Source organism: Dipodomys ordii, unplaced genomic scaffold (assembly GCF_000151885.1).
Source record: "Dipodomys ordii isolate 6190 unplaced genomic scaffold, Dord_2.0 Scaffold10, whole genome shotgun sequence".
Lineage (NCBI taxonomy): Eukaryota > Metazoa > Chordata > Mammalia > Rodentia > Heteromyidae > Dipodomys > Dipodomys ordii.
Window position 1 is genome coordinate 23,946,719 of NW_012267226.1, and position 7,572 is coordinate 23,954,290.

Sequence of the window (7,572 nt, forward strand, 5' to 3'; positions counted from 1 at the left end):
CAGGGCGAGGGACACCGCGGGGGGGACACCGCAGGGGGGGACACCGCAGGGCGAGGGACACCGCGGGGGGGACACCGCAGGGGGGGACACCGCAGGGGGGGACACCGCAGGGCGAGGGACACCGCGGGGGGGACACCGCAGGGGGGGACACCGCAGGGGGGGACACCGCGGGGGGGACACCGCAGGGGGGGACACCGCGGGGGGGACACCGCAGGGGGGGCGCGGCGGAAGCAGGGAGCAGCCGCCGAGGAGCCGCACGCGGGACCCGGAGTCGCTGTTTGCGGGGAGCCCGTCGGAGGAAGCTGGCGTTCCGGAATGTAGAGGGCCGTTTCTAGGGTCGGGACTCGGGGAGGACACGGACCGGACCGGAGCCCGCTGGTGGGGTGTGCGCTCCACTGCGAGGGTCCCTGGCTCGGGCCCAGCCCCTCACCCCAGACCACCGCAGGCAAAAAGCAACAAGACCCAGACCAACTGTGCCATTATGATCCCCGGCCTCTGCCTCCCTCCCCAGCCTCCTCCTCCCGGCCTCCACCTGGGAGGAAAGCCCCTCGGAACTCCCTTCAGCGCCGGTTTGTGGATGGAGACCCAGCGCAGGAGGCGCTGTCTGGACACAGGAAGGGACCCACACATCGAGACCACCTTCCCATCACTGCTGCCCCTTCTTCCAGTGTCCCTCCTCCTTGGTTAGTTTCCTGTTTGCCAGTCCTGGGGCCTGCGCTCGGCCTGCGGCTGTCCCCGAGCCTCTCTCTGCCCGGCGAGTGCTCTACCCTTGAGCCGCGGCGCCACTTCTGTTTTTTCCTGGTGCTGAGGAATCGAACCCAGGGCTTCCCGCCGCCTTCCCAGCCCGTTCCCTCCTGCGTGTCCTCCACTTCCCCTCAGCGAGTTCCTTGGCCCCGTGGTTTCCCCGCTGGGTTCCAGACCGGTTTCCCCTGAGCCCCTCAGCCCCGTGGCCTCCCGCCCCGCCTCGAAGCTGAGATCCAGGCTGAGCACCAGCGTGGAGGATGTGCTCCGTACATATCTGTGAGGAAAGACGAGTGGCGCGAAGGGCGCTGCTGGACTGCCGTGGGTGAAGCATCGCGCCTGCGCCTGCGCTGATAGAGGTGGGGGGGGGGCAGCGGGCAGGGGGCAGCGGGCGGGGGGCAGCGGGCAGGGGGCAGGGGGCAGGGGGCAGCGGGCAGGGGGCAGGTTGGGGATGCTCCTGCCAGGAAGCGAGTACTCTTGAGCCTGTACTCTTTCTGCCAGGCAGTGTTCTAACATTTTCCGTGTTTTTTTTTCAGTCTGCTGTATTCATAAACTTCCTTGTTAAACGGCAGCTCCCGTGTACAACCATCTACAGATGACAATATATACAAAAACGAACCCTCTATTATTAATTGCATAATTTATCGTGCTCCAGAGAGCTTCGGTTTCGGGGCAGTAAAGGAGGTACCATTCACCTTTGCTTCTAACAAACAGCTCGCCAGCATCACAGAGGCGGCCCCAGCTGCACACGGGCTGCGGCCTGTGTGGAACTCAGAGACCCTGGGCTAGGTTCATCCCGGTACAGAACTGAATGCAGAAAAGCATTACATCTTTTGGACAGCGAAGTACTCAGTTTGAGTACTTACTGGATTTGGAAGCAGGCTTGGGTTGAGAGAGTGTGCTGGCCCTTCAAGAATAGTCTGGAATGTCTTATCATTTCCTACCAGGTAAGTCAGGAATGCCCTGGTTCCATGCTGCTCTAGAAGGAACTGTGCCACTCAACTCTGGACCTTCTGGAGTCCGGCAGCTCAGCCCGGACTCCTCAATAAAAGACTGGCGTGGCCATCTTCTTGTGACTCATGAATCAGTTGTTCCTTGACTCTCTGGTTTCTACATTAGTTGCGGCTCCTTACACCGATTTTTAATATTTTAGGCCATTTAATGTGGTTCCTGGACTGTGTGCATCTGACTCTCCTGACTATGTTGAGTGATAATTATCAGCTTCCTGTTGGTTATAACAAATGCTGGCGATAACCAGCCTGCAGAAAGAATAGCATTGCTTTCTTCACACTGAAGAGGGTTCGGTCGGCCATGGGGTAGACACAGCTTTAGGTCTCTGGAGGTTCGAGGGCAGACCATGATGGCAAGAGCCCCATACAGCAAAACTGCTTTCCCATGGCTGGGATGTGGAAGAGAAGAGGAGGGATTGGAGTATTGGGAGCCTCAGGCCACACCCCTGCAGCCCCAGGACCGCCCCTCACATGCAGCCCCAGCTCCTAAGATTCCCACGCCAGCTTGGGACCAAGCCTGTCACTCAGGAGTCTGTTCTAGATCCAGACCATAGCAAACTGTGCTCCATCTTGTTTCATGTCAGACCTTCCATAAGTGTCTTCAAGCTATTGATGAAAAATGTTAAATGCGATAAGACCAGGTACAGAAAGCCTCTGGCATCACTGAAACCCTTTGCAGATGACAGATCTTCATGGACTGTCGTCTAACCCGGGCCTGGCCGTGTCTGCAAGCACCTCACGGGACATGCTGTTGAACGCCCTCTGGAAGAGGCCCACGCCACGCGGTCACTCCCTCGGTCTTCCCTGGATTCCAGAGCAGTTTGGAAGTGTCTCGGGTCTCTTCTGGGTGGTATAGGAAGGGGAGTACGGCTTTCTCTGCACTTCAGGAGCAGCTCTAATGTTACATTAGAAACTAGATAAGATCACCGGGCACCGGTGGCTCATGCCTATCATCCTAGCTACTCAGGAGGCCGAGATCTGAGGATTGCGGTTCAAAGCCAGCCCAGGCAGGAAAGTCCATGAGACTCTTATCTCCAAGAAACCACTAGAAAGCCAGAAGTGGCACTGTAGCTCAGGTGGTAGAGTGCTCGCCTTGAGCTGAAGAGCTGAGGGACAGCACCCAGGCCAAGTTCAAGCCCCATGACCAACAACAACAACAAAAAAGAAACTAGATAAGATTTCTCTCCCCGTAACAATCATTTGGTTTTAAAGTGTTTTACAACATTTATCCACCATGGGGCTTGAACTGGGGCTATTTTTTCAAGATGACCACCACTGCTAAAGTAGGGATAAAATACCAGTGCCACCAATTCCTTTTGTCTCCGCATTGGCCCATCAGCCATTACAGTGCGGTGTCCGTGATAGCGGGGTGTCCGTCCGTGGCAGTGTGGTGTCTGTCCGTGGTAGTGGGGTGTCCGTCCGTGGCAGTGTGTGTCTGTCTGTGACAGTGGGGTGTCCGTCCGTGGCAGTGTGGTGTCTGTCCGTGGTAGTGCGGTGTCTGTCCGTGGTAGTGGGGTGTCCGTCCGTGGTAGTGGGGTGTCCGTCCGTGGCAGTGTGGTGTCTGTCCGTGGTAGTGGGGTGTCCGTCCGTGGCAGTGTGGTGTCTGTCTGTGGTAGTGGGGTGTCCGTCCGTGGCAGTGTGGTGTCTGTCCGTGGTAGTGTGGTGTCCGTCCGTGGCAGTGGGGTGTCCGTCTGTGGCAATGCAGTGTCCATCCGTGGCAGTGCGGTGTCCATCCGTGGCAGTGGGGTGTCCGTCCATGGTAGTGGGGTGTCCGTCCGTGGCAGTGGGGTGTCTGTCCGTGGTAGTGGGGTGTCTGTCCGTGGTAGTGTGGTGTCCGTCCGTGGCAGTGGGGTGTCCGTCCGTGGCAATGCAGTGTCCATCCGTGGCAGTGCGGTGTCCGTCTGTGGCAATGCGGTGTCCGTCCGTGGCAATGCAGTGTCTGTCCATGGCAGTGGGGTGTCTGTCCATGGTAGTGCGGTGTCCGTCTGTGGCAGTGGGGTGTCCGTTCGTGGTAGTGGGATGTCTGTCCGTGGCAGTGGGATGTCTGTCCATGGCAGTGGGGTGTCCGTTCGTGGTAGTGCGGTGTCCGTCCGTGGCAGTGGGATGTCTGTCCGTGGTAGTGCGGTGTCTGTTCGTGGTAGTGGGGTGTCTGTCCGGGGCAGTGCGTGTCTGTCCGTGGCAGTGTGGTGTCTGTCCCAAGGCCTGCAAATGGCAAGCATCCATCAGTCCTGACCACTACGACGTAGGCCCAGCAAACGCGGACTCCGTTTCAGCTGAGTTCTCTTTCCTCTTACATGCACCTCTGCTGTTGGGCCATGGATGTGAGATCAACTGTCAATGAAGTTACTTCGGTTTTAATCCAAAAAAGGTAGGTCAACATAAGTCATTCAAAAGAAACTTTAATTTTACTTTAGAATTAAATCTTTCTGGAAATCAGGGGATGTAAAAAATCATTGTTTTTGAAAGTGAGAACTTGTCAAAGAGAGATACCCCAATAGAAGCATTTAATTATTTTTAACAAGAATATACATAGACTTTAATATTGCTATGGATTTTCTGACTCATAACAATCAAAAATATTTAGGAGGTGGATGTTTTAGATGGGGTTAGAAGGCGTACATACATTTCTGCTTTTCAAATGTCAGAAATACAGTGCTTGAATACCTTATCACTTAGAATAATGCATTTTTTTGTTTTGATTTTCATTTGTGGTTCACTTGATGCTTGTTTAGGTACTAGTGCTGAAAGATGAAGTGAGGTTAATTATTTAAAACTTCCAAGAGCTATGTCCCCCTGTGTGTCATTGAGAGCTGGAGTGGCAGCGTCACAGGGACCTGCGGCCTGAGGTGGGGCAGGCGGGGGAGGGGAGGGGGGGGGGGGGGGGGGGGGTGGAGGTGGGGAGAAGGCATCATAAGAGCCCTAGGGTTCTAGCAGACATTTCTGGGAGGAAATTACTGTTTGTTTACATTGGATGTACAAAACTGACTCAAACGTGATGAAAGAACTAACATCATCAATGAAATCTCATTTCTAGCTAGTCGGCCACGAAAAGAAACCAAAAAGCAGTGATCTGGCTGTACCCAAAGGGCTGCTTTCATTCTGTTCCATTTAAAAGGCAGCATTTGGCTGGTGATTTATTTGGTTGAAGGGCTCTCTTGGCTCCCTAGCCACACATGCTTTCCAAGTCTTTTCTTGTGATGTTCTGATAGCATCTCTGTGGCTTTGATGGTATTTTTGCTTTCCAATCCATTGGGGAAAAGCTAGCTGAAAGCCTTTGCCCAGGTCCTGTGCACATTTGGAAGGCAATCTAAACAGATAACAATGGCATATGCTGTGTGGGGCCTCAGCCAGGTCCTCCTAGGAATCTGGCATCTGCTTGCTAGCCCAAGGCTCTAATACATTGTATATATATATATATATATATATATATATATATATATATATAAACAATGTATTAGAGCCATGGGCTATATATATATATATCCCAGTTAGCCTTTGTTTTTTCTCAAGCCAAAGAGAAAATAGCCCTAACTCTCTGTTGATGGAATTGCTTTCGTGATAGCATTTTTATTCTAATCTCTAGTCTAGAAGAAACAGATCTATGTGTTTTTTAAACTCCATACTCTTGACTATTTGAACTTTGAACTTTGAACAGTGGTAGATAGAAAATTTTGTATACAAATACAACACATCAATGGCTGGGAATGTGGCTTAGTGGTAGAGTGCTTGCCTAGTATGCTTGAAGCCCTGGGTTCAATTCCTCAGTACCACATACACAGAAAAAGCTAGAGTAGTTCTGTGGCTCAAGTGGTAGAGTGAACAAAAGAAGCTCAGGGACAGTACTCTGGCCCTGAGTTAAAAGCACCAGGAAACAAACAACAACAACAACAAAACCCACCAAATGCAACACATCAAAGGAAATATGACGCTGTGCTTCCTTCCTGTGTTTGAGACAGGGCCTTCAAGTGTGGCCCCACAAGAGAATCGTACTGTTCATCCCTCATTTGCTTAGCCATACAATTGATCTCTTTGAATTGTGGCATTTGCTCTTGTTTCTTGTTCACCAGTAGTACTTCCATACATTTCTCCTGGCTGTTTACTTTCTTTTGTATGGTCTTGTCCTTTACAGTTTTATTTTACTCTATGTATTGAAATCTTATGCACACACCATAACACTCACTCCTGTAAAATACAGTTCTGTGTAAAGTGTACAGTTCTGTGTAAAGTATACAATGCTGTGGAAAGTACACAGTTCTGTGGCTTTCAATGGGTAGAGTTGTGTAGCCATCACTTTTTTTTTTTTGTCGGTCATGGGGCTTGAACTCTGGGCCTGAACACTGTCCTTCAGCTCTTCAGCTCAAGGCTAGCGCTCTACCACTTGAGCCACAGTGCTACTTCCCGTTTTCTGGTGATTAATTAGAGATCAGAGTCTCACGGACTTTTCTGCTGGCTATTCTGCCCAGATTGGCTTTGAACTGTGATCCTGATCTCAGCCTCGTGAGTAGCTAGGATGACAGGCATGAGCCACCGATGCCCCGCTTAGCCATCACTTTTTTAGATGATTTTCCTAAGCCCAAATAGAAAATAGAAAACCATAGCCAGTAACACCCATTTCCTGTTTCACCCTCACCGGCTGCTGGCAAGATTATAATCTATTTTCTCTTCTGTGAATTCTCATATCACAGACATTTCATATAAATGTAATCAGGCAGAGTATGGCTTGTTTGGACTGGCTTCTTTTACTTAGCATAGTGTTTTCATGATTCATCCATTTTATATCAGAAATTCTTTTATATTGCTGAATAATATTCCAGCATATAGACACATGAACATGGGCTATTTTCATTTATTAGCTAATATGATTGATAAAATGCAATAAAACAAAAATACACTGTTTTCCTTAAGGTGTGTGTGTGTGTGTGTGTGTGTGCTGAACTCAAGGGCTTGAACTCAGGGCCTGGTGTGTGTGTGTGTGTGTGTGTGCTGAACTCAGGGGCTTGAACTCAGGGCCTGGGTGCTGTCCCTGAGCTTGCTTTGTTCAGGGCTAGTGCTTTACCACTTGAGCCACAGCTTCACTTGCATTTGGTGGTTTCTTGGACATAAGAATCTCAGGAACTTTCCTGCGGGCACTGGCCTCAACTGTGATCCTCAGAGCTCAGCTTCCTGAGTAGCTAGGATTACAGATATAAGCCACAGGTGCCTAGCCTTACTTGTGTTTTGTTATTAAAAATGTGTATTCCTGTAATTCCAGCACTCAGGAGGCTCCTGTATTGTTCAAGGCCAGCCTGCTAAAAAGAAAAAAAACAACTGGGTGGGGAAGGAGGGAAACCCACCAACAAGAGATGATTCACTTTGTAACCACTAGAGGGTGGTATGTCACATTTTTTTCCTTACAGTTTTAATACAAGTTGGCCTGATTATGATACATGTAACATTACATCTAAAAAGACAGTTAAGCTGTGCACCAGTGGCTCCTCCTGTAATCCTAGCTGCTCAGGAGGCTGAGATCTGAGGATCTGTAGTTCAAAGCCAGCCTGGGCAGGAAAGTCCATGAGACTTTTATCTCCAGTTGACATCCAGAAAACGAAGTGGCGCTGTGGCTCAAGTGGTAGAGCACTAGCCTTGAGCTGAAGAGCTGAGGGACAGCGCCCAGGCCCAGAGTTCAGGCCCCATGACCCAGCTTTCAAAGCCAACTGAAGCCAACTGCTCTGGGGATGGCAGAAGGAAGTTGGGCTCTGCTAAGGATGGAAGGGGAAGGGGACGTGGGAGGGGAATTTAGTGTGTGTTGGATTTTCTCATAGCTGCGACCGCATGGGAGAGA